Source organism: Lepidochelys kempii, chromosome 3 (assembly GCF_965140285.1).
Source record: "Lepidochelys kempii isolate rLepKem1 chromosome 3, rLepKem1.hap1, whole genome shotgun sequence".
In the NCBI taxonomy this organism is placed as follows: domain Eukaryota; kingdom Metazoa; phylum Chordata; order Testudines; family Cheloniidae; genus Lepidochelys; species Lepidochelys kempii.
The window spans coordinates 133,511,652-133,538,881 of record NC_136382.1 but is presented as its reverse complement, the minus strand read 5'-3'; the positions used below and the strand labels follow the sequence as shown (position 1 = coordinate 133,538,881).

General features: G+C 40.0%; 1 protein-coding gene across 13 annotated transcripts in view; it reads left to right on the top strand.

The window, feature by feature from the left end:
• The window catches only part of SIPA1L2 (signal induced proliferation associated 1 like 2), a 238,194-nt gene that overhangs the window by 52,337 nt on the left and 158,627 nt on the right, over positions 1-27,230 (top strand). For 11 of the 13 annotated variants that reach the window (XM_073338089.1, XM_073338083.1, XM_073338088.1 and 8 more), the window contains exon 2: positions 4,656-4,730. The exons of 1 other annotated variant lie outside the window; for it this stretch is intronic. The gene's annotated coding sequence lies outside the window, so the exon portion shown is untranslated. Of the gene's footprint in view, positions 1-4,655; positions 4,731-14,711; positions 14,849-27,230 lie in introns of all 13 variants that reach the window. One more of the 13 variants, XM_073338085.1, reaches the window with a different exon arrangement.

Here is a 27,230-nt window from a genome sequence, read left to right as displayed (position 1 = left end):
ATTCTAGCATAAGGCTACCAAAATATAAATTGGACTATATTTTACGAAGCAATGTATTATGGTAAGAATGAGTCCCTTTCCCCACACGATGGTTCCACTGCTCTGGGCAGAAATCCTAACTCCCGAGTATTTCTACCCAAACCAGTGAAAAGGGACAAAAGTGGTGGGGGCTGGGTTTTTGATTTTGGAAACTGAAACTATGCAGTCTCCTGACATGTTTGATGAACGGACCCCAGTGGTGCTGTTGCTGAAACTTTATGCCTCTTAATTCCCCCATTAAAGTTATTCTAGACTTCTATATAAAGGGCATTTTCTTAAGGTCTGAAAAGGTAGGAGTTTGTTTTGTTCAAATCTCAACCTATATGCCATGCACCCTATCCTCTTATGTGTTGTTCTTTTGTTGAATCCTGCTGTTTTTCACTTTGTAGTTGTGGTTCTACAGCAAGTATGTTTAACGCAACCTGGGGATTCAGGATGTTCTGCTACAAACAGTCTTAAAATTACTTTCAAGAAGTCATCCAGCCATGTTTTCTGCCTAGTTTCTAACTCTGTAGGCCTTTCTCGGGGTTTTCCCCTAGGCTTTGTCTACACTGGCAAGTGAAAGACACAATTTTCCGTCATTGAGGTGTTAAAAAACGCCCCTCCGAAACACACAAGTTTTGTCGACAAGCGCTGGTGTGAACAGTGCTTTGTCGACAGGTGTCCGACCATGTTATCTCTGCTCTTTGGGGGTGAAAGTTTTTTGTCGGCAGGAGAGAGTTCTCCTGCTGACAAACGGCAGCTACACTCTGCGCCTTGTAGTGGCACGGCTGTAGCAGAACAGCCATGTTGCGAAAAGCTGTTTAGTATATACATAGCCTAAGATGGGAAGTTTTAAGCAAGTGATGGTTCTTTTATTTCATTTGTAGGTGTTTATTAACATTCTGAGTAAGGGATTCTGTAGACCAGTCCTAAAATGGTTGTGGAACAATAAGCTTCATCTAAAGTAGTTAATTCCTTTTCTTTTCAGTCAAACTCTTTCTCAGGAAGTATTTCTGGATGAGTTTTAGATAAAAATATTCTAACCTGTGGAGAAAGTCTAATGATTGTCTTCTGGTTGGCAGTCTCATAAAAAGCTACATAATCTTCTAAATACCACTTCACCAGATGATTGATTGCCATTTTCTAGCACATAAATCAGCAATCTAGGAGCCCCCTTTGAGATTTGGGGCACATTCTAGAAGTATGCACTGCATGGAAAAAATTCAACGTATCATGTGGGAAGGAGGAAACTTGCTAGCCTGAAACATTTAGAAATCAATGAGTCAGGGCTAAAAAAAAAAAAATTGGCTTGAAAATCATACAATTAAAATAAAAAAGGATTCTATCTTAGCCTTCTGGCATCTGAGCCTTTAGAGTAAATTCAAGTCATGTTTTCATGCTTTTTCTCCACAACTATGAGGGCTAGGGACTTACCCAAAACAATAACAAAAAAAGGCAAAAGCTGAGATTCTCATGTAATCACATGCCTCTAAGATCTGGGGCTTTCAGAGAAACATCAAGCACTGCAAGACTTATGATACAATTGTGAGAGTTTGCAACACTGCTTTGTGGTCATCTATGCTTTTTTAAGCATTGCAAAATTATGTTGCTATATTGTTTTGGAAACAAATTTTTAGTAACATTTTTTAAACTGCTCCCAATGTATTTTAAGATGAAGATTTCTATTAAATAATATATTTGTATACTGTATGTATAGAGATACAGCTGTTTTTTCTGGGAAAATAACTTCTGAATTCAAAGCTAATTGAACAGAGTTTATAATATCTTTTTAGTCTCAGGTTAATTCTATTTTGAGAGGTTTCAGAGTGGTAGCCATGTTAGTCTGTGTCAGCAAAAACAATGAGGAGCCCTTGTGACACCTTAGAGACTAACGAATGTATTTGGGCATAAGTTTTTGTGGGCTAGAACCCACTTCATCAGATGCATGGAGTGGAAAATACAGTAGCGGGGTGTGTGTATGTGTACACACACATAGTACATGAAAAGATGACCCCCACTTGGTAAGCCAACTCCCATCTTTTCATGTACTATGTGTGTGTGTGTACACATACACACACCCCGCTACTGTATTTTCCACTCCATGCATCTGATGAAGTGGTTCTAGCCCACGAAAGCTTATTCCTAAATAAATTTTAGTCTCTAAGGTGCCACAAGGAGTCCTTGTTCTATTTTGAGAGGGTTTCTCAGTGGTCTTTTTTTGTTTGTTTGTTTGACTCACACTGACGTTTTCTTTATTTGTAATGACACATGTGTTCACTTTTGTTACTCTCCCTATACGGTGATTGGGTGATGGTCACTGGTTGCTATTTCCCATGAATTGTAATTTCTGGGAGCAGTGAATTGTATTGCGGAATTAGTTTTCTTCCCTCTGATTTTGATTTCTCTTACCAGTTTGGACAGATCCTCCCTATGCTTATCACATGTTTTATGTATACTTAGCTTATTCTTTATTTAAATTGGGACAAGAAGTTACATATGTTACACTGATATTAATACCATGCTTTTATGTATATATGTATGTTCAGTTTACACTGTAATAATCTAGTTTGGAAAGTTTGACTGGACTGTGTGTAATTGGAATAGCAAACACAGTAGCAGGGAATTCCGAGGAATTTTGCCGCCATTCTGCTGTACTGGACAGAAATACCCATGAGTTTAGACTTCATTCCAGAGAAGTGGATTCATTCTATGAGCAAATTATAGATGAGAGAACTGATTTTGACAGTCAGTCCTACTTTTTCCTATATAGTCTGATATATACCAGCGTTGTTTAAAACTTGGCAACATCTATTTTTCACGTTTTACTCTACACATTTTTTGGACAAAGTTACTCTTTTTAACGTACTTCTCATGGTCTTTCTTTCATGCTTCTGCGTGTTAATAGAACGCCAACAGATCCCGGTAATCAGCAAGCGGGATTGAACCTAGGACTTCTGAAGTTTTAGTGTATGAGCCTCTACTGCATGAGTTAAAATCCACATGGCTATTAGCCAAGACGGTAGCAGACTCCTAAATCTCTAGATGGCCTAGATGCCACTAGAAGGAGACAGACTACTACACCAAACAGGCATGGGTTACATTAGAATTTATCAGAGATTCTAAAGGAACGAACAGAAAACTACCTGCTTTTGATCCTCAAACTTCATTTAGGCCTAGTCTACATTAAAACATTTGCCATCAAGGGAAAGGGGTGTGCTTTTTTTTTCCTTTAAGGTCAAGGGTTTTACTTTTGCACTATTCCTTTGTCACAAAATCCCCAGTGTAGACACAGTTAAGCTGACAAAAAGTACTTTTCCCAATATAGCTGAGTTTTTTTTTCTCACTCAACTGGTATAAGCTATAAGGGGAAAAAAACACTTTTTTGATGGCATAAAACTGTCTGTACTAGGAGGGTTTTGCTGGAATAGCTATTCTGGCAAACTTTTAAGTGTAAACTATGCTTTAGGGAAAAGGCAACTGGAGACTGCCACTGACCCTCAGATGATATTTTGTTCTTCCTAGTATATACATACAACTACTGTCTGCCATATCTAAATGCAGTAGACTTCTGATTAGGAGGCTTTATGTACCCTGCTTGGATGGATTTTTAGTAAATAAGACATTTAATTATGTTCACTATTCTATAAAATATGTCAGTGGTGTTTCTTTTAATCCTGCACTGATAATTTAGTATAGGCAACCGCATCTGTTCCTGCTGTGTTTTCAACTATATAGGTGTAAAACTGCATGTAAAAGTATTTTTAATATCTAGGGAGCACATTAAATGTCTGTATTGCAATTCTGTTAATACAGATATAGATTAGAAAGGGTCCAGCCACCTTTTAGGGAATGTTAGTTTGTATTCCACATCTGTGTTGATCAGCTAGACAGACCTATGTAAAATTTTCTTGTTCTAGCTGCTTTCATATAGAATATTCATTCCTAGTACTGTACGTCTAGGCACTGGAATGTACAGAATGTGGATTTTCTTCATTAATATCTCAAGAAATTGCTTTTTGGCTCCAGGAATCAAAGTTAAATACCTCAACATTTTGTAGGCAGGAATAATTACCACATATTTTAGCATATTAATTACACCCAAGAGGTTGTAGCCATAAATTATATAGGATATGAAACAGTTGTACTGATTTCTCACCGTTCAGTGCTATATTTCCATATTTGTGTATGTAGATTATTGTTCTATGTTAAATAGTTAGACGGCGGTTCTCAAACTGTGGGTCAGGACTCCAAAGTGGGTCATGACCCTGTTTTAATGGAGTTGCCAAGGCTAGCGTTAGATTTTGGGCCCAGGGCTGAAGCTGAAGCCCGAGCACCACTGCTCTGAGCTCAGGTTAGAAACCCCGCCCTCCGCCTGGGGCTGAAGCCCCTGGGCTTTGGCTTTGGCCCGCCCCGCCCGGGTGGCGGGGCTTGGGTGGGCCCAGTCTCTGGTTCCCCACCCCCCTTCCTGGGTCATGCAGCAATTTTTGTTGTCAGCAGGGGTCATAGTGCAATAAAGTTTGAGAACCCCTGGTTTAAGATATAGAATACTGATTTTTATGTATACCTGCTATTGATAATATACATGTTTAGGGAACCTTCATATTTAAAATAAGGATTTCTCATTTGACTTCCAGGCTCCTCTTCATTGTTCCCAGTATCTGTAAACAGGGAAGTGAGAAGGCATACTTTTGGAACCCTTATAACCAAAGGTAAGCATACCTGTTAATCTGTTGAGGGTAGTGATTTCACAACCAGGCTATCTAAATGAATGTTGTAGCATGCTTCAATCTAATTTTAAATTTGTTTGGAAAACCCTTAGTCGCCTTTTAAAAATATATTCATCGCCTTTTAAAGCTAAAGTCTCCACAAAAGAAATGGATGCACACATGCATCTACATCTGTGCATGCAAATACAAATTTGTGCATGCAAGTAACCAACTTGAATGTGCAAATAGATTTTGATTTTTTTTTTTTTTTTTTTTTTTTTTGCACTTGGAACCTGAGGCTGTAGTTTTGGAAAGTTTGGCCATTGGTCTAATTTTTGACTTACTAAGCTATAAACAGAAGTTTGTTTTGAGTTATAAAATTTGTTGGTAGATTCTTTAATTCTCTTCCCTGTTAAGTAAAGAAGACAGCTATAAAATTAAATGAATGATTAAAAGTTTTTTGTTTTTTTTGTTTTGTTACTCAAGAAGTTAAAACCATTCTTGGCTAGTCTTTAAACTGTCATCATTTGATTAGGTAAGGCTTAATATATAGTTCTATCATACTCTAAAAGTGACTGCTTAAAAAAAATTGAAATATCCTGAAATTATTCTCACTCGATGACTTTCTTATGAGATGTCCTTGGTTTTGCAAATAAAAATGGTTTTCTAGCAGCCAGCACTGAAGACTCAGTTGGATTTTGAAAGTTAAGCTGGGTTCTTTTCTTTTCATGTATCATTGCAAGAAATGGCCTCAGTGACACCTGTGCAGTGTCATTGTTTTCCACAGAATCACACTAATGTACCGGGAGCTTAGTAAACCATCCTGTTTATGCCTCAGAGAGAACAATCCAGCTCTGGCTTTCTTAGTATTACCAGATTTGGATTCTGAGTACTAATGGGGTAGTAAGTAGTGGAAACATACTTTACTTATTACCATTAGTTGATAAGACATTCAGAATACACAAGGAACTGATCTGTGGAGTAAAAGCACTGTTCGCAGAATAGTCAGTAATGGGCTGTCGGTGCTTTCATAAGAGGCTCCTACAAAAAAAATTTCCTTGTGATTTAAACCCTGTGTGTGTGTGTGTGTGTGGGGGGGGGGGGCACTTGTAGGGAGGAAGGAGGAAAGACTGTGAAATCTAATAATTTTTCTTCCTGTCTAAACAAAAACTCTCAAAAACATAGCCAATGAGGGAGGACGTGACACTGGGTGAACGTATATTAAGCAGCAGCACTTGTTATAAAAATTTCCGAAAAATATATTCGGAGTATTGATAGTTATATAATAGTGTTCATTTTGGGGATTGCTGGTGTTTTCCACAGAGATTTTGTTACTTTACTCCAATATTCTGGTCAACTCAAAGGCAAAAAAAATCCAGAAGTATTTTTGAGCCACAGGGATAAATCCTGTAGAGATGACTTAACAGTAAGCAGGGAAGGTGTGAACTCCAAAGGAGACAGGGAAATCATCTTAACTTTCCATTCTACTCGGTGGAAGAGATTTAAGAAAGGGTCCCTGGGAGCTCCCTTCAGTACATCACTCATGGTAACCTTGTAGAGTAGAACCATACTTTAAAGAATCAGAAATACCAGTCTTCAAAATTCATTTCACATGGCCAGATCCTGCAAGGTTCAAGCCCCCTCTGCTCATTGATATCAATGGCTTTTTTAATTTTCAGCTAACAAATTCGAGAGCCACTATTTTCATTTGAATGCCAAAAACAATCTTATATGGCCTAGTGCTTCCTTTGTTAGGAGCTAACTGTTGAAGTAGTGCTGATGCTAATGATAGACCATGAACAAGGAAATGCTTCTTTGCTAACTGGAAAAGAAGAAAAGTGGTAAGGAAGATGCTTCATCTTCAAGCTTCGAAGAGGGTATTACAAATATGAGGATATTACAAAAGAAGATGACATAATGTTTTGCGTGAGTGTGATACAGCCATATCTATGTCTATCTCAGAGTCCTTTGCATTTCTTCAATTTTGTCAAACTAGAATTTTCTCCTATTTATTTTAATCTTAATATTATTCTTTGCCTTTCATATGATGTTAGGGTTGCCAACTTTCTGACTGCAGAAAACTGAACACTCTTGCCCCACCCCTTCTTTGAGGCACCACCCCTGCTCACTGCATGCCCCCTCCGTTACTCGCTTTTGCCCCTTTTACTTACTACTCATTTTCACCCGGCTGGGGAAGAGGGTTGGGGTATGGGAGGAAGCGAGGGCTCCAGCTGGGGGAGCAGGATCTGGGGTGGGGCTGGGGATGATGGGTTTGGGGCACAGGTAGGGGCTCCAGGCTGGGGCAGGGGATTGGGGTATGGGAGGGGGTACAGGCTCTGGGCTGGAGTTGTGGGCTCCAGGGTGGGACTAAAATGAGGGGTTCAGGGTGTGGGAGGGGGCTCTCAGCTGGGGTAAGAGGTTGGGGTGCAGGAAGGAGTTTGGGTGCGGGAGAGGGTTCCGAGCTGGGGTGGTGGTTTGGGGAGTGGGAGAGGGTTTGGGATGTGGGCTCTGGGCAGCGCTTACCTCAGGCAGCTCCTGGAAGTGGCTAGCATGTCCCTCTGGCTCCTAGGTGGTGGGGCAACCAGAGGGCTCCGGACACTGCCCCCATCCGCAGGTGCCCCTCCCAAAGCTCCCACTGGTTGTGGTTCATGGCCAATGAGAGCTGCAGATCCAGCACTCAGGGCAGGGGCAACGCGCAGAGCCTTCCTGGCTGCCCCTGCACCTAGGGGCTGAAAACTGGATGCCTGGCAACCCAATATGATGTACTTTTAAACTTGAGCGCTTAAGATTTGGTATAATAAACAGTTGCTTCTAACTACTGTTTTCTTAATGCTGAACAACTCTGACTGAAGTTTTGATGGGTGTGGTTAAAACACCAAATGGAGTCATCTGATTGTGTAACTACAGGCACAGGTAGAACTTAGCTCTTGTTGAAATTTGTAATTTGGCAGCTTGCCTTTATTAGAGATTGTAAATATATGAGTGCAGTAGTTTTATGAGGCATGATTGCCAAATCTCATTATAGTGAAGAATGATTGCATTCCTAGTGTGCTGGCTAAGTCAAAAATCAAATTATAATTTTGGTGACTTTGCAGATCTTCAGTTGGGATAAGTGACTATTCCTTGGAAAAGAACTAACATGACCAAAAATTGAAAGCAGCACCAGGATGCTGAAAAATGGAGCTCTTTATAAGAGCTAATTAGACTGCCTCTGCAAAATCTTAGGCAACTGCACTTGCCAAAGAATTGAGACAGGCTGATATTTGCTATGAAAGGAATTAAAGTTGATCACTTTATTTTTGTGGCCTCTTACTGTATAAACTTCTTGATCTGGTCCAAATCCAGTGCAATGGGTTGTTTTATAACTCTAGCACACGGCCCTCGTTAAGTAGTACTGTACTTCATGCTGGCTGAACACAGTATCTGATTACCATCTGGTCATCAAATGCTCCCTGCAGCACAATAGAAAAATGACTGCTTCATTAAAGTGTACTCCCATGTGTCTTTCTCCCCTGAATAAGCACTTCTTCTTTGGCAAATATTTCCTTATGGGAATATATGGAAAAACTTTTCACTTTTCCCCATTGTAATTCCTTTGACTTCCCTGGGGCTTACAGTACAGTACACTGGGGATAAATTTTGTCACTTAACATTCTCTTAAAAAAATCTATGATGCATAGAGAGATTAACTGAAATGATAACGTGTCACGATCCTAGCAAAGTTACAGATGTAATGGTATTACAGTTTCTCTTCAGGACTGGATTTGTTGGAAATTTGAAGTTTTGACCTGAGAATACCAAGCAAATGGAATTTATACATTTTGTGTATTTGTATAAAACTTACTTGAGCATACAATGCTGATATATACTAAGTCACTTAAACTTCCTACATTTTGTCTATTACTTTCTTGATGGTTTAGTAGAACATCTGCTGTAGATTGTTTTTAAAACATGTAATACACACATTCTGTGACTTGTATGTGTGTATGTATCTATGTATAATATTAAATCTGAGATACCACATTATCAAGTACTGTATGTTTTATCTGTATGAGTTTGAAGTAGTGCAGTACTCACAAATTTTATGCAGGTTATTCCAAAAGAGTGACAATAAAATCTCTTGTATTTTAACAGACCATGTGAGAAAGAGAAGAGAAAATGGGGACAGAGAAGTATGGTTCTAGTAGAACAGAATTTCCTGAGTGCTGGGGGATGGAGAACAGTTTTCCCTCTGCTTTTAGTAGAGGAGGCAAAGTTTTGCCTTCCCCTGATTCTTAACTCGTTTAGACTATCAGAAGGAGACAGGGGAGAATTCCCAGCTTTTATGTTTGAGAATGGATGACTGAATAGCCCAAGAGCAGTCTAAGGCCAAAAATATATCAAGTTTGTAAGAAAATCAAAGACAAATGGTATAAAACATGTAGACTTGAGACTAAACAGTGGTTCAGATAGGTGGACCACAACCTTACAGTTTATTTTAGGAGTGAGGGAGAAAACAAATTGCTGACATTTTTAGAATATATGTGTTTGTATCAATCTATGAGGGTCTCCCCATCTTCTCCTTAGCATTGAAGTGTCTCAAAAGTTAAGTCTCCAATTTTTGCATTTGTTTCCTCTTTTTCACTCTTGGCAGTCATTGAAATAAACTTCTGAGCCCTTTCCACTCTCCCTCCCCTCTTCTTCTAAACGAATACTCATATTTTGTATTAAAGGGGGAGTGTAGGCTTGAAATCTAGTTATATCATTTTAGGTACTATATCTGCTTCTGAGTCATCCTGACAATTTCTGTAGTATTGACAATAGCACTTTCCTGTTTTCATAAGTTTTCTTTTCCCTGTTTCTTTGTGAACACTGCCCCTCCCCTTCGCCCGCAAGCATGTACATCAGAAATAAAAAATGTTTTTTTTTAAACAATCTTTTTATTTCATTAATATTTTGGCCAGTTTTGAAAGAGTTTTGTGGTCAAGATAAAGCAATTCCGATTATTCAAAAATTTAATTTCACTAAGTAGAATGGTTTAAACTTTGGACTCATACATATGTATTGAAATCACCATTGTTGAAGCTTTTTTTGGACATAAAGGCCTAATTCTGTTACTAAATAAGAGGTCTAAGAGAAGAATTTCCCAACAAGTTAAGAGATGACCTCAGAGAAACTGATATATGAATAGATATTAAAGGACCCAAAGTAATGAAGTATGAAAGTTGTACTATGTTCATTTTCCTAAATGAATAACAAGAGGGCGACACTTTTATATCAAGAGCAGCCTAGTTTTCTTTCAATAGGGGCAGGAACTGTTTGTACAGTGACATCCTGGTCCATGATTGGGATTCCTTCACGCTACCATGGTACAAATAATTAATAGCAGAAGAAAAGACACACAGTAGAGTGGAAGTTGTAATCAGGAGGAGAAACTGAGGAAGCACAGGTGAATGAAACATAAGGAACTGGTTAAGACATCACAATTGGAAACAATGGAAATAATGGCTATTGAGGAGCAAAGAAGTCTTTTGCTTTTCTTACTACTCTTCCTGGTAGCCAAACATCTATAAAGCCCTTCAGCCGAGTCCTTGATATTATGTATTTTGCCTATGGGGAGGACACTGCAGATGAACTGCAGGTGCAGACTGAGAACAGATTGGAGGTGAACAGTATACAGATCAGGTTTCAGAGTAGCAGCCGTGTTAGTCTGTATCCGCAAAAAGAACAGGAGTACTTGTGGCACCTTAGAAACTAACACATTTATTTGAGCATAAGCTTCTGTGAGCTACAGCTCACTTCATCGGATGCATAAAATGGTGAAGTGAGCTGTAGCTCACGAAAGTTTATGCTCAAATAAATTTGTTTGTCTCTAAGGTGCCACAAGTACTCCTTTATCTTTTTGAGTATACAGATCAGTGATGAGAAAAAAGAGTGAAGGGGTGGGTGTCCCCATAAAGAAAGAAGAAAAACAAGACATTCTGAACAGTGATTCCAAGATATCTGTGATCCAGATCCAAGTAAAAGGGTGGTATACTGTTTTTTTAAGTGTTGGATAACTATTGCAATGAGTTATATTAATTGAAGGGGATTTTTTGTTTGATTGTAATTATGTGAACAAATATCAGTGAAATATCTGAGATAATTAATTACTTCAGGCACCTGAGGATAGAACTGAAGACTGGCACAATAATGTATTCTTGGAGGTTTCTTCTACTTGGTGCCGGAATGGTATGTGGTGAGTTGGGGGCACAAATTAGAAAAGAAAGTTACGCCATTGAGAGAGACAGACTTTTCTTTGTCTCCAATTTCCCCCTAAATATATATGGTAGAAAATAGAACACATAATATGGGGTGAAAAGTAGACGTAAATGAGTGGAGATGAACTGAAAATGATATAGGAAAAGACACTTCACAAGAAAGGAAATTGAAACTAGAGTGTAGTCAGAAAGAGAGGAGATGGAACAAAAGCTAAGCACAAATTTCATATTTTTAAAAGATTGTATAAAAACTTGATTGTGTTTTAATAACACAGTTGTCTTATTTTTATTTAATATTTAATCCTTCAAACTACAGGGGACTTTGAGTGGTGGCGGCCCAGGTATCTTTCACCCTGACTAGTAAGCTGAGCCTTCAGGTAGGTAGGTAACTTTTGCAGGCTGTGGCTCCTTAGTTTAACTGAGAAGTTTCATTAGGTTGGGTAACATCTTGTCGTGGTGAGACTGGATGGAGTAACTATAACACTGCTAGAGTATAATATGTCTCCTTAAATTTTCTGCTTTCTAGAGTGTTTACATTGCCTACAGAAAATGTCTAAGCATTTGTCTTCAATAAATTTTAGTCCTAAAATATTGATAATACGATATAGATGACCTTTTGTTATATTTGGTCTTTTCTTGGGTAGCCTGTTGCATCCAGTCCCTATCTAAAAAATGCAGACAGTTTAAAATAATCTCTTGGAAGCTGACCTGGACTGGTTATTAACCCAGCACGCTCTGCGCCCTGTCTGTTTGCAAAGGGGGAGGGAACAGTGTCTGGTTTCAAAAATAGCAGTCCCACAAGTACTTCATCTACTCTTGTTAAGAGCCCTCCAAATCAATGAGGTAAGCATTGATTTACTGTGAACAGTGCTTAATAGTTTATACCATCTCAGTTTCATCTATAGCTGATGGAATTCAGCTTTTTTCCCTGTTTGTCATTTAGACTAGTAACCTGACCCAGAGCCCGATACTGTGATTTTTTTTTTTCACGTCTGAATGAATTGCATATTCTGCGGTCAACTTTTTTTTTAAGATGCCAGGTCTCTTCATGCCCCTATATAATCTTAAACTGTTTTGATTATGTCGACAGTTGTTCTCTCAGAGCTTGAGTGAGTGGAAGAAAAGGTGATGCGGAGGCAGAGGAATCATTCTTTGAAATCTTCCAATTCCTTTTTTCTTTATTTAATCTTCTCTGACCTCCTTAAAGCAAGCAAGATTAACTACTTTGCATGCGGGGGGGACAGGGGAAAACTGCATACCAACAGAAGCTGGGGATCCAGAGCTGCCTAAAGCATCGTTGCACTAGAATATAAACTCAGTTTGTAAATATTTTTGACAGATATTCTTGCTCGGAGAGGTGGGCTGGAGCAGGTATTATCACTTTTTGCCATTTCTTGCCAAGTATGTCAATAACTAGCAAGCTTACTAGAGGCTGGGAGGATTTAGCTTTCTCTTTATGAAATCCTGCCTTTTGTCAATGCTCTCTTGAAGGTCCTAGAAAAGGGATCTTCATTATCATTGTTAGTGATTGATGCCAATTAAGTTTGGGTGACATTTGAACTGTCAATCTACTTCTACTTTTGGCTTTCCTTTATTAATTGCTTTCAAAGTATAGTTCTAAGAAATTTCACTTCATTTTCTGATTGCTAGCTATATTGAATTTTTCTGCAGCATATCATGCTTAGAAATTACATGTGATTTGAAAATTAACTCCTTTACATGTGTCCCACCCTGCAAGAATAGTTTTCTGGAAGGGTAGGTTTTCTTTATAAATGCTTTTTACTCATTTTAGAATTTAGCATTTTTAAGTGGGTGGATTCCTGCAGACCATGCTGTATGTTCCTTTTCAGTATCCATTTATTTGGCATTACTGTGGTCATAGCAGGCTGTAGGTTTGTTTCGAAACAATTGATATTCTATGAAGCAGATAAACTGATGTTATGGTCTCTCTCTTTCACCTTACATATGCTAATTATTAGGTTACATTTGGCAGTTGGTAGCTTTGAAGAGGAGGAAGACTGTGGATTATATAACAGCTGTATGCATTTCAGCTAACTCAGTTTTGTGGGCAGCCAGGATTTATGGTACTCTAGATTTAGCAAAAAGAAAAGGAGTATTTGTGGCACCTTAGAGACTAACCAATTTATTTGAGCATAAGTACTCCTTTTCTTTTTGCGATTACAGACTAACACGGCTGTTACTCTGAAACCTAGATTTAGCAAGGTAATCTTGTGTCTCTAATAAATTTTCTCTTTATTGATACAGGTTGACCTTGAGACAGTGTTCTTTACACTACATGGTAGAAATTAGCTTAAGGGTGTTCCCTTTATTTCTTTGAGGAACATGTTAGTGTATGCAAACATAAAAATTTGAAGTGGTTAGAGGTGTTGGCACTGATGGTGGAATTAGAGTGAAATCCTGTTCTGTCAAATTATTTTGTGTTCTGCATGGGATTATTACATCAGTGGTGAGTTGTTGGAGCTGAATCTTCATACCTAAGGTTAACAAAGTGATGCAGTAGAAATTAAAGCAAACTTTAATTTGTCAAGCTTTCATTTATATTTTATATACTGCTGCTTGTGGGGGTTTTTTTATGGTGGAAAATATCCTTTGAAATGACTCTGTGCTGTAATTTTGTTGAAAATATAAAGGTTTATGCCAAGCTTTGCAAATTCAGATGCCAAATATTTTATTAAATGTTAACATAATTTTGATCTGGAACCTCCTTGCTTTATTTTTGTTTGCATGTGCATATTAACAAGAAACAAAACATTTCATGCATAGTGTATCTTACTATGAATGTTATGCACATCACAACTAGCTGTTCTACACAAATTTAATATGAAATCATTGTTGAAAATGTCCATTTTGTCAATATGCTAAAGTAATACTTGGGTACACATAAGCAAAATACAGCCATGATACGCAGAGGAACAATATTATACTTCCCAATGCAGCAGCTGCAAGTCTAGGGAAAACACAAGATATGTATAACAGGGATCGTGTTTCTGAAACAAAATGTAAGAATTTATATACACATCAACACTGTTATGATACTGAGTGTATGAAGTGCTCTATGTACAAATAACTTTTTTAAATAAAGCAACTCTTATCTTCCTTTTGGTCTAAGGAGATTTAGTCTTAAGTAGGAGCTGTAATATGAGAATGAACAAAGGTACCCATTTTTAGGACGACCCTGCAGAAATATTTCTCATAAGTAAAATTCCAGCAAATGTGCTGGAGAGACAGAGAGACTGTGATTTGCACAAGGTCACATAGGATTTAGGTAGGGGTGTGTGTGTGTGTGTGTGTGTGTGTGTGTGTGTAGGTTGTGACATCTTGGAATTTTGGAGAAAACAGTTTGATCACATGGGTACCATACTTCTTTCCTTAGATCTTCTTGCTCCTCCTTTCTGTGGGGAGCTCCAAGCAAACTGGGTGACCCTCTGTCAATGCATTCCTGACTAGTTAGTTTAAAATTATTTCTTGTTTGGATCTACCCCTTTGGTGGTGAATGAAGAATTCTTGTAACTTAATTGAATTAATGGCCTTCATGGCCATGGCCTTCAGGTAAGCTTCACCCTCTGGTTGTGGGTCACAAACTTAATGGCTTTCATTCTCCAAGACTTGTGCGGTTGAAGGACTCTTAGCTCACTCCATTTTAATGGGCTTGTATGCATAATACAATACTGTTGTCCCCGGGACAGAAACATTAAGCCTTTTCTCCTTCTCTGTTTCCCTTTAGGCTTTTAATCTCAGAAATGATGAATATCAATACAGAACCCTACCATCCCTCACAGATAATCATAACCTGTCACGTCTGTTGTAGAGAATGTACATCCACAATGGTCAGAGGGGAGAAAAAAAGTGATGGTGTGAAGGGTAATGGTTGTAATACATTACTCTGGAATAAGTGTAGCAGTCGTTATACTTGTTCAACTGTCTAATCCCATGCAAAGCTTCTTTATCTTCTTACAGATTATTTGATGGCTAATTTACTCCTAAACTAGATTGAATAAATTAGATCGAATATTCTAATTTGATTATTTTGAGTGCCTTTATTACCACTAGCAGTGTACTGTCTCCTTGTACCCCTTAACTATATGGGTTTGGATGAAAACTGTCTCCTTCTCTTTGGCCTTTACTCATACTATTATCTCCTTGCTCTGCTTCCCCAACATAGTTTTTATTTTCTCTCAAAGCATCCATTCCAGCAATCCCCCTAGATATGCTGTTCAACAAAGCTTAACTATACTTTTTTTTTTTTTAAAGTATTGGCCAGTTTACAGAAATAAAGCTTACAGTGAAGCACGTACATCAGGGGTGGGCAAACTTTTTGGCCCGAGGGCCACATCAGGGTTGTGAAATGGTATGGAGGGCCGGGTAGGGAAGGCTGTGCCTCCCCAAACAGCCTGGCTCCCTCCCCGTGACTGCCTCCCTTAGAGCCCCCAATCCATCCAACCCCCTCTGCTCCTTGTCCCCTGACTGCCCCCTTCTGGGACCCCCTACCACTAACTGCCCCCCCCCCCCGGGACCCTGCCCCTATCCAACCGCCCCCTCCCCCCGCTCCCTGCCCCCTTACCATGCCGCTCAGAGCAGCAGGACTGGCTTATTAGAAAGCCTGGAAGGTGGGCGGCGGGTGTAAGCCGCGCTGCCCAGCAGGAGCGGCAGGCGAGTGCTCCCCGTGTGGCTGTGGGGGAGGGGCTGGGGGCTAGCCTCTGTGGCCGGGAGCTTGGGGGCCAGGTAGGATGGTCCCGCAGGCCGGATGTGGCCGGCGGGCTGTAGTTTGTGCACTTCTGATGTACATCCTAGAAGAATACTATGGAAAGCACTGATAAATGCCAGTCTGTTCATTATAAAATTGCAATATTACCAGGATTCACAGCATGATAGAAGCTTTTCTCGTATCTGACAGTTCAAAGCTGCGTGACTGTCTTCCTGTGAGAAAAATGTCCCTGGGTGGAGAAGAACGGGATGGGGGAGAAAGGAGATGCGTGTGTATGTATACGTATGTTCTTTTGCGTGTATACCCATCCACACTTCAGTTGTTGATCGTTTTTATGTGGATATGGATGTCTGCCTTTTGTAACTTAACTGTGATATGAAACCTGTTCATTAACAGAATCAAATATTTGTTTGATACCTGTTTATGCTAAACAGGTCTCTTCCAGTTAACCACATATGTGATGACTTGTGCAGAGTATACACTCTGAAGTCGAGCTGGCTGGAACATTTTGGTTGAAATGAAATTTTAATGAAATGTGGAAATATTTTGCAGAGATGTATGTTTCATTGATAAGGTTTGAGACTGAGAGACTTTCTCACATACTCTCTAATATGGCAGTTAGGGCACTGGGATGTGAGAGTCCCATATTCAAGTCCCCACTGTGCCTAATGTGAAGTGATTTTGGATGAAAACTCTACTCTGAGTTAGGTTCAAATCCCTGTTCTGCCTGTGTCTCCCACAACATCCCAGGCCAGTACTCTAACGATGGGGACACACACACTCATTCTTTTTGTGAATGTTCTGTGTGAAAACATTTTGGTTCCAACACTGAACAAAAATAAATTTCAAAAGTTGCTGCCAAATTGCCGTCCTCCAGTCACATGTACTCTGAAGGTATTCATTTCTTGCCTTACCCACACTTATGTACTATCTCCTTACTTGTCTATCCATTTCATCTTGTATTTCTACCTTTCTTCCTGACCTCACATCCTGGATGTCACAACATAGTTAACTGTAACGTGGCCAAAATTAGATGCCATATGCTTCCTCTCAAACCCTCCCCATGACTGCATTCTGTTGTTCTTTACAACAACAGTTTTGTCCCTGGAACTGAGACACATAGTCCGAGGGTCGTCTTTGACCTGACCCTCCCTCCTCTTCTACACCATGTCCATAATTTTGCACAACTAAAATTTTGTTAAGCTCCTCACTATCACCTGTCTCAATTGTTGTGATCTCCCTTGAACAAACTCCCTTGCACACTCCTTAAAGACTTTTTAAAATACAGACAATTTTTTCCAGACTTGACTCTCTTACCAAGCCACCTTCCAGTTTGAATCCCTCCCTTGGCTCTGTTCCCTACTTCATAATATTTTAAGCTTTTCTTCTTCACCTTTAAGGTCCTTCACAGCTTCCCGTTCTTGTCTGTTTTCATATTGCTCTTCCAATGATGCCAGTATTGCACGCTCATTTTTCTCCCAGTACTACACACCTTTCCATTCTGCCCTTTGTGCATAGAATGTTATTACCCTCATCTTCAGTTCCTGTCTCAAGATCCACTTCTGCTGTAATATGTGCAAGAATCTAGGCTAGGTGGTGGAGCAGTTTTACTTTCAATGAATGATTTTGTTTTTTTTATTTAGAACTATCAAATTGTGCAATAACTAAACCACATAACTATGTGATCTTATTTTCATTGTCCTTTTTTCTCCCTCCTTTTCTTTGTGAAAATTTATGTCTTGTTGTCAAATTAAATTGTAAACTCTTCAGGATATTGACTTAAATCTACTTGTGTACGTGTACATTATGTGATGGGAACCTTTGGGTGATATCGCAACACAAATAATAGAAAGCAGACCTAGATTGGCACTGCTTATTCAGCAGGTAAATTGCATATCTGACCAGCAGAATGCTGTCTGTCAGTTTAGGTTTCTATGAATAGAAAATATAACTTTGTGATAACACTCAACTCCCTGTAGTAGATTTGTCCCGTGAGTCCACCTTTTGGCCGACTGTTTCAGGATAGGAAGACGTTGACTACCTTATACTCCCTTTCTGTTCTGGATACTCTTTTCTGCACTTCTACTTTACTTCTGCAGTTTTCCAAAAAGCTGATTTTCTCAAATTTTAATGTTACTATGTGCTGTTTCCCAGTTACTTCAGAGCTATCTCTAGGGCTTGCATAGAGTTCAGTGGAAATAATGCCTTTCTTGTTGGGCTGAAGCACAGTGTGTTACTAGTTTCCTGTTATCCAAGTCTGTTCCATGCATATTGTCTTGCATTATTATACTGGCCCCAGTTTGAAGCACATGGGCAAATGTTGATGAATTATGAGTGTCGGAGCTATTGATCACATACCAGTGGATCACGTAAAATTGTTTATATGAAAACATTTTAATAATCATTCTCAATTTTTCCAGGCCAGATGGAAGATCATAAATATTGGCACTGATATCTGTTTAAAAGTCTTAAGGTTATTGAAATGAAAAATGATTAATCAGTTTGGACAAGTATCATTCGTTCAACTCCACGATTTCTGTTTGAAAGCTAAATTAAAAAGAACTGCATAATAGTGTCACTCAGGAGTAAATAGTAGACAGCAGTTGTTTCTCTGCAGGCCACTTTTAACTTAATCTGGAATTTTTCTTGTCTAATTAGAAAGGCAGTTCTAATAACCTCTTAGCACTGTTGTCAACCTTAAACCACCTATTTAATCGATACTTAACTAAACTCCTCCTCAAACAGATGGATGGGAAGTGGATGAGCTTTGGTTTCACCCCCTAATAAGTCAGCAAGTGCAGCTGAGGTAATGTAGCTGGGCAACAGTAATTGCTGCTTATAGGGATTAATAGGAAACTACTGTGCTCTTGGAGCAAAAGAGGAGCAGGAAGGAACTATTTCTTTGAGGCATAATTCCTCTCCTTTGTAGTTCCTGAGCACCAGTGTGCTGCCCCCTAAAGGAAGTTAGTGGTAAAATCATAATTTAGTGCCTGGTTGGTTTCCCATTTGTGTATGTTTTTTTTTCCTGCAACTGGGAATTTCTTAAAATCTCAGATGTGATTGTTAAATCAGCAAAAATTGGTAAGGGCAGGTTTATTACCTGAAAGGCACCATTTTGGGCGTACCTTTTAAAAACTCCTTTCTGCAAAGAAGACCACCAGTTTGAATCTAGTTTGCTACTCCTTATTATATCCTTGCAGATATAGCCACATTTTCCTTTGATCACTGGAGGAATTGTCCTGAATGGAATAGTAGTTAGCTCTCTCTTGCTCCGAGCCATTTTCAAATGCTTCAGTAAGGAAAAGAGAATTCCAGTTAGAGCATTGTTTCTTTAGTAAACTCAATTTTCCAGTAAGATATGCCTAAGTAATACAGAATCCACATTTCATCTTGCGGATGAGTTCTTGAATTCATAAATTACTTTGATCATGAATACTTAATTAAGTTATTTCCTTGATAGGGTTTTATCATTTTGCCCCAGACATACATTACACTTGCTAAACTTACATCGGCGCTTTGATATGTAAGCTTTTCACACAGTAATATCTGAATGTCTGAACTTAAAGATGATTCAACCAGTTTTGCCATCCTAATAATGGTTTCAGAAGTGCTGAAATGTTTAAAAGCTAAGGTTAATATTTCCATTTAATTTCTACTCCAAAGTAGGAGCTTAAAAGTTAAGTGCATTCCACTTTGGTAATTCTGCACAAAAAGTAGCGAAATATTGCCTCAGAGCCATTACGCCAGGGGCGGGCAAACTTTTTGGCCTGAGGTCCTCCATCGGGTTTCCGAAATTGTATGGAGGGCCGGTTAGGGGAGGCTGTGCCCCTGCCCCTTATCCGACAGCCCCTCCCCCCAGACTCCTGCCCTATCCAACCCCCCTGTTCCCTGATGGCTCCCCAGGACCCCTGCCTCATCCACACCACTCCTCCCCACCCCCATCCACCGCTCTCTGTCCCCTGACCCTCCGCCACTCCATCCAACCCCTTCTCTCATTCCTGACTGCCCCCCTGGGACGCCTACCTCATCCAACCACCTCTTCTCCCTGACCCCCACCCCCCGGACTCCCCACTCCTAACTGCCCCCTGCCGCCCCATCCAACCCCTCTTCTTCCTGACTGCCCCCTGGGATCCACCCCTCCTGTGCCCTGTCCCCTGACCAACCTGGGAACCCCTGCCCCTGACTGCCCCCCCGCTGCCCCATCCAACCCCTCCTCTCCTTTCTGACTGCCCTGACTCCTATCCACACCCTTGGCCCCTGACCACCCCGTGAACTCCCCTGCCCTCTATGCAACCCTCCCTGCCCCCTTACCGCGCTATCTGGAGCGCTGGCGGCGTGACTGCACCAGGACAGGCAGCCGTGCCACCTGGCTGGAGCCAGCCATGTACCACGCAGCACAGAGCACCGGGTCAGGCTGGGCTCTGCAGCTGCGGTGCCCCAGGAGCTCAGAGCCCCACTGCTTGGAGCATTGCATCGACAGTGCAGTGAGCAGAGGCTGTGGAGAAAGGGGACAGCAGGGGAGGGGCCGGAGGCGAGCCTCCTGGGCCAGGCGCTCAGGGGCCGGGCAGGAGGGTCCCGCAGACTGGATGTGGTCTGCGGGCCACAGTTTGCCCACCTCTGCATTGTACTCTCCATATTTCCTATCTTAACAGATTACCATCTGGATAAACGAAGGAGATATTTGAAGTGGAAATACCATTTGAAGTTGCCAAATCCATATTAATGTTTTTTGTCAGATACAGGATCCAAAATAGTGGTGGTATGTTTTTTCCCTTTTCGTACTGTGCTGCTATCCCTTTGGAATAGTAGCAGGGCTAATAGCTGCAATCACTTTTGCAAAGTAATAGAGAGCGGTGTGGCTGGCAGGGTGTTCTCCATAAGGGCCCAGCAACTCTGAAACACCCTACTGTTTCTTGTTTAGAATAGCCAAGATTTTTCCACTTTCAGGACACGTTGCAGGGCCTGTCTGTTACACCAGGCTTTTGAAGAGAGGTAGAGAGATTGAATCATGAGTCTGTGTATGGGCCCTTTTTTATTCTTAAAGAAAAATAAATAAAATAAACATGTAACACAGCATACTTTTTTAAAGATTCACACAATTTTCCTCGCCCCTGACTCCTGGGAAGATGGATGGGGGAAAATAAGGTAGGAACCTCATGTGGCAGATGCTAGTCATGTTGCTTAATGTACTGCTTGAAGGTGCTTGGATGCCACAGTATAGGAACCTGTACAAAATAGAAAAGATTCATGGGCAATATTGCAAGGGAATATTGAGGAAGAAAAGAAAGAACAGAGGGAGAGAAACTTAAAAAAGGAAATATAGGGAAGAAGGGAGTGGAGGAAAAGCAGGGACTTAGAGAGGAGAGAACACTGAAGGAGAAAAGTAGCTGGGACTTACAGTGAAGAATGAGGCAGAATCAGAAATAAGCATGTTGGATGAGAGTTGGAACAAAGAGGAATGATCTCAAAGTAAAACTGATTTCAAATGTCAAAATATTAAATGGAAAAGTTAGTCCAAGGAAAAACAGATACTGCAAAGACAGTGGGGGGGAGAGTATACCAAAACATACAATCAAAGAAAAATGTGGAATAAATAAAAGGAAGTAACAAAAACCAAGAGAACAAAGTACATTATAGTTGGCCAAGCTTGTGAGGTCTTTCATTGAAATTCTCTGTTTGGCTGTAAAGTGATAACTATAGAATGCTGCATCCAAAATTTTAGGAAATATTCTAGGCATCAGTGGTCAAAACCTTATTGATTTTTTTTTTTGGCAAAAACCAAAAGGGGGAAATGGGGAACATACAAAGCCCCATCATCTGATTTGCAGAGCCAGCAGTTTCAACCATCTCTAATTTTATGGCAGCCAATAACCTATTCCAATACAATACCCCTCATTTTAGCTCTCCCCATCTTCCCAGGTCAGTTTAAGGGCTTATCCACACATGGAGTTCTGTTGTTCAGAGATAGCTGTTCCTGAATAACTTCATGTGTAGATAAGCCCTACAAAGGCTGACACTCTAAAAGAGAGAGACGGTGAAGAAAGGAGGATAAGAATGGCAGGGACAGGGCAAAGGGAGTGTACAAAGGGCCCCTGGCATGAGGAAAGAGGTTGGGGGAGTTAGTAAGTCCCTGAAAAAGTGAGGAATGGAAGGGTAGCGCACAGGGAGGTTGTGAGGGGAGACTGGAGGGCTGCAAAGATCTGGTGTGGGTAGTGAGCTTGATTATATAAGAACAGAAACTGGCCTTACTGGGTCAGATCAATGGTCCATCTAGTTCACTATACTGTCATCCAACAGTGGCCAGTGCCAGATGAACAGAATAGGGCAATTTATCAAGTGATCCATCCCAGCTTCTGGCAGTCAGGTTTAGGGATACTCAGAGCATAGGATTGCATCCCATGCAACAAAGTGTGTGTTCCCTTAATTTGTTCATGGAAAGTTTTTATGCAGTTACAAGAAATTGCTACAACGCATACAATTTATGCGTATCATTTCAGTTGTAAATGTGACTTTGCATTACTGCATCCTCACGTCTAAATATTTGCGGGGCTGGTTACTGTTCTGATGGAACGATGTTGTATGCAACCATAGCAGTCTGTGTGGGTCGGTGGTCTGCTGGTTTTTTCAATAAAGAACTGACATTTTGAAGAGGAAATAAGAGCAGATCAGCAAATAAAACACTCGGTAAATTGTACAACCTTCTTTAAGCTGGCTGGCATGGTTCTGGGTCTTTGAAACTTAGTTTTAGTTGCTTTTCCTTATCCCCAAAGTAGTCAACTGTAATTTATTAATCTAAATCTCTATAGTTTCCCCCCCATCCCCCAGTTGCCAGTGTAGTCAAGCTCTCAGTCTGCTGGAGGATGTAGACAGCCTTTTAATTTGGTAAATAAAGCCCTAGACAGTCAGCATTTACCCTTTAAGGAGCCAACTTTTGTTCTCTAAGATACAATGCACTGGCTTTAAAATATTTATTTATACATAGGAAATCTGAAAGAGCGGCTATGCTGCATACCTAGAAGATGTGCAGTGTAGACACAGCCTCAGTGTTGGCACTCTGATCATTTAGATCTCGCGTAAACAGATGCAACTCTGTTGGAGACAAGTTGCACCTGCTTATGCACCATTTGAATTTGGCTTATGGGAAACCACTTATCTAAAATCTCTAGTAAATTGCATTTGCTTAATGATGTTTTAATTTTTGGTAAATAGTCTGTGGATTTGTTGGTTGATTGTGCAGATGATTATAGGGGGAAGGGAAGGAGGAAATATCCTCCAGTTGTACAGTCTTTTAAATTTGTTTTCCCTTAAATGTTTATAACATTCAATAACTCAGTGAACTTGACTGTCCCTTTCTAAGCTGTGTTTTTGACAGAAATGTTCCGTATTACAAATATACCTCACTAAAGGAGAATATGCATCGGTACTAGGTAAAAACATTTCTATAAATGTACAATTGTTTAAATGAGGCCCAGTTTGTTTGTTTTTGGCTGCCCAAAGATATGCTAGATCAAGTGCTATCAGATTCAGATGGAGCTTTCTTTCACAGTACCCTTAGTTAAATACACAGTGCATTCTTATGCCAGTGCATGAACTGTTTGGCTCTGATAATCACACCCATATGTTTGAACACTTTAAATTTACATAGGGATCAGAGCCTGATAAGATAAGTTAAAATTCTGTGTCTGAGTTGCCTTTGGTTTGGGGGTTATATTGTCAGTAATAAAGAGCATATTGTCCAAAGTTGAGAACAAGCCAGCACTTACTTGATTAACATGAATCTTTGTTGTTATTGCCTGATGCATACCAGCACTGGACAATAGCTTCTTTATTCATACTTCTTAGCAGTATTTCATATCAGTATGGATGTTACTCAGACAGGTGTTAAAGGAAAATGTTCAAAGCTGTCAAAACGACACCTTCCTGGCTTTTTTTCATTTGAAGGCACATCTGTTCATTTAGGCCATTCTTTACTGTTCCTCTGCACTCAGTTTCACTGGGTAGGCAATTATTTAAATATTTCAATAAATCTTAGAAATTTGAAAAAAATTTTACTCTATCTTCTTCCAATTCACAATAACAGAAGTAGGGTCTAGAGAGGATGCAATGTATATGCAATAGTCTGTGATTGCAAACACACATGGCACTTTGAGGGTTTTTGTGGGGTGAGAAAGAGCAGCTGGGGAGTGGGAAAAATCCCCACCTAATAAAATGGGATTTATCCTATGTTGTGTAGCCCTTTTAAAGGCTGGTTTAATCTATCACCACTACTACCAAGGATCAAAGGAAGGTGGTGGAAGTTTATGTAGTGACCCTTTTTGAATGAAAAAATATGACTTTGAACATACCTTCCTTATCTCCACTCATCATAGTGATCAAGGTTATGACTGAAAGTCCATATATAAAGAGTTAAGCCTTTTGTTCAATTTAGTATGGTTATGTGCTGTTTCAGCTGGGAATTTTTAAAAGATGTTATTTCCATGCTGTAATTCTGTCAACAGTTATTTTCCCTATTTAAAAGTGAAAATGTGTAGCATACATTCCCAGCAAGACACTCCAAAGGAGTTTTTTTGACATACTATTTGCTGTAGCATATTGCAACTCTCCAGAACTGAAGAATCAGAAAGAGGAAGATAACCATTTGTTTTTAACAAAAGCTATGAAGACCTTAGCGCAGGAGTAATATTTTATGCAGAACTTTGATCTTTCCAGAATTATTACCTATAATGTTTAGTACAGCACCTTTTAGGGTTGATTATGAGCATTAATCAGGTGTGTCAATTTGAGGCAACCACTTGATTTGAGATAAGCTACCAAATGTCCACTATGTGGAGGGTGGTAACTTTTGTCTGCTTCCTACCTAGGCAGGATTTGAACTGATTATAGAAAAATGAAAAGCTCTATATTTCATTAGAGATCTTCTGTTCCTTAGTTCCTCTTCTTTTGTTTTTGTTTAAAATGATTTGAAGTTAAGTAACTGATTACATATTGTCCCAAAGCTAACTTGACTGAATTATTTTGTAATAGCAGGAAACACCAGAAATTCCATGTATCTTGTGAAATCAACTCTGTAACATTACACTGTACACTTTATATTTAAAAGCAAGACAGAATTCTAATTTACTAGAAGCCTATATATTAAACTAATGTATTTTAGTCATCTATAGTTTTCAATATATATTTTTCTCGATATATTTGTTTCTGTTTCAAACAAACTTTATAAGGTGTGGGGGAAGAGAAAAGAGTCCATTTTAAAAAAAGCAGATTATTAGAGATTTTTGAGCTTACTCAACATTATGAATTCCTTTTATAAATGAAATTATAGCTTTCTCTCAACTGAAGCAAAATTATATTAAAAAAAATTACTTGCTTGCGTCTGAAACCACAGGATTCCTCTCATTTTGTAAGCTATAGAAAATTGGTCAGTGATATTTCAATTTATTATCTCACAATTCCCACTAGTCAATAAGGAGCAGGGTTAAACTAAAGCGGTTTCCAGAAAAAATCAAGAAGTATGAAGTTTCATCTTTCTCTTTCTCAAAACTTATTTTGGTTTGAAATCCTAGTTCTAAATGATACTTGGTAATAATGTAGGAAGTGGTTGGTCAGAGGAGTCCTGTTGCCAAATGACATACTTTGGTTTGTACTCATTTTAGTATCTCTGAAAGTGTAAGCTATTGCTAAAGAAAAAGATGCACAGTGCACATCAAGGTAGGACATTTGATGGAAATAGAAATACTCTGTTTGCTTCCATCTTTTCCATAACTCGATGAGCAAGGTTTTGAACAATCCACCTGTTACCATGTACTGTAATTAGGATTCAGAGTAGCAGCCGTGTTAGTCTGTATTCACAAAAAGAAAAGGAATACTTATGGCACCTTAGAGACCAACAAATTTATTTGAGCATAAGCTTTCGTGAGCTACAGTTGGTGCATCCGATGAAGTGAGCTGTAGCTCGTGAAAGCTTATGCTCAAATTTATTAGTCTCTAAGGTGCCACAAGTACTTCTTTTTCTTTTTGTAATTAGGATGTTCACATCAGTCAGATGTTCTGCTTTTCCTTTTCAGTCTGAACTTTTATGATACATAAGTGTTTTTACACTACAAACTGGCTATAGTCCATACTAATTAATTTGGATACAGTGCAATAACCACATCAGTTATTCTGCAGCATCACCAAAATGCTATGTTTAGGTTAATATAGCTGATTTTTGTACTGTGTTTTACTGAAGATACATAGTGGTGCAGCACTTGAATTCTTTTAACTATGTATACACTTTCAATTCTGTGACTGTATTTTTAAATTAATTTCATACATGATCTGAAAACATTTATTTTTACAGACATCCAGATTCATAATGTCCATATTACATCAAACCATTTTAATGCTTTTACTTAGGAAAAATTGGATTTTAAGTCAACTGAAACTTATTTTAGTGCAATCACACCATTATCTCAGTTTTAACTGCCATATCCTCTAGAATACCTAAACACAACAGGGCACAAAGCAAATTAATGAAATAATTAAGGGGTTCACACTTGTGCCAAAATATTAAGCACAGATACAGATGTCACTGTAATGGTTCCTCCCTCTCCCGTGGAGAGGGAGGCCACTCAGTCCGGTCCCATCTGGCCAGGATCAGAGTCCGCAGGATAGTCAAGAGCCCACAATAGGGCTGGGTGACCAACAGTCATGGTCAGGCTTTAGCCTGGGCTTGGGTGGCTCAAGCTGCCAGCCCTTAAACAGTCTATAACTGAGCTGGGGCCTGGACTTGATGACGCTCAGGCAGCCAGTAACAAAACAGTCTCAGGGCTGGATTTAGCTAGGCGGAGCTCAGGCAGCCAGCAAACAAACAGTCTGCAAGGGGGCTGGTAAGGGAAGCTCCTTCTCCAGCACAGGAGCTTCTCAGGGAAGCATCGGGAGTTGGCATCCCGGGGGGGTAGGGAGGGTCAGGAGGATGAGGGCCCACCCTAATCCACGGTGTTCCAGCCCAGAGCCGGGGCAGGATCAGCTGCCCCTGCATCAGCAGGGATCCAGCCGCAACATGCCGACTGAGCCACAGCCTGTTGTACTGTAGCCTGGGCTACTTCCTGCTTCGCCAGGGTTTGGTACCTGTGGCCTCCAGGCCTCTTTCAGTTCCTTGGGGTACGCTGCGGCAGGCACTCTCGGCCAGTCCTCGTTGGTGTCTGGGGATCGGGAACAGCCAGGTGTAGGTTCCCTGCAGAACAGGCGAAGCGTCCTTCTCTGCAGGTTCTCCCCCAACTGTGCTGCAGGGCCTGCCTTTTTTACTTCTGGCCATGCCCCAGTACGTCCAGCAATGGGGGCGGGGTGGTCTAGGCTCCACCATCCAAGGGGCGTGTAATGGTCCTTTGCTCTCCTGTGGGAAGCACTCAGTTTCACTACAGTTACCCATAGCATAACAACATATTTGATGGCTCTTCAAGGGATTATTCACATGGATTTTTCTCTTCATGTTTGTGTGCGCCCCACACATGCAAGATCATATTCTTTTTGGCTAGCAGTGTCTGTTGGGGCTGTGCC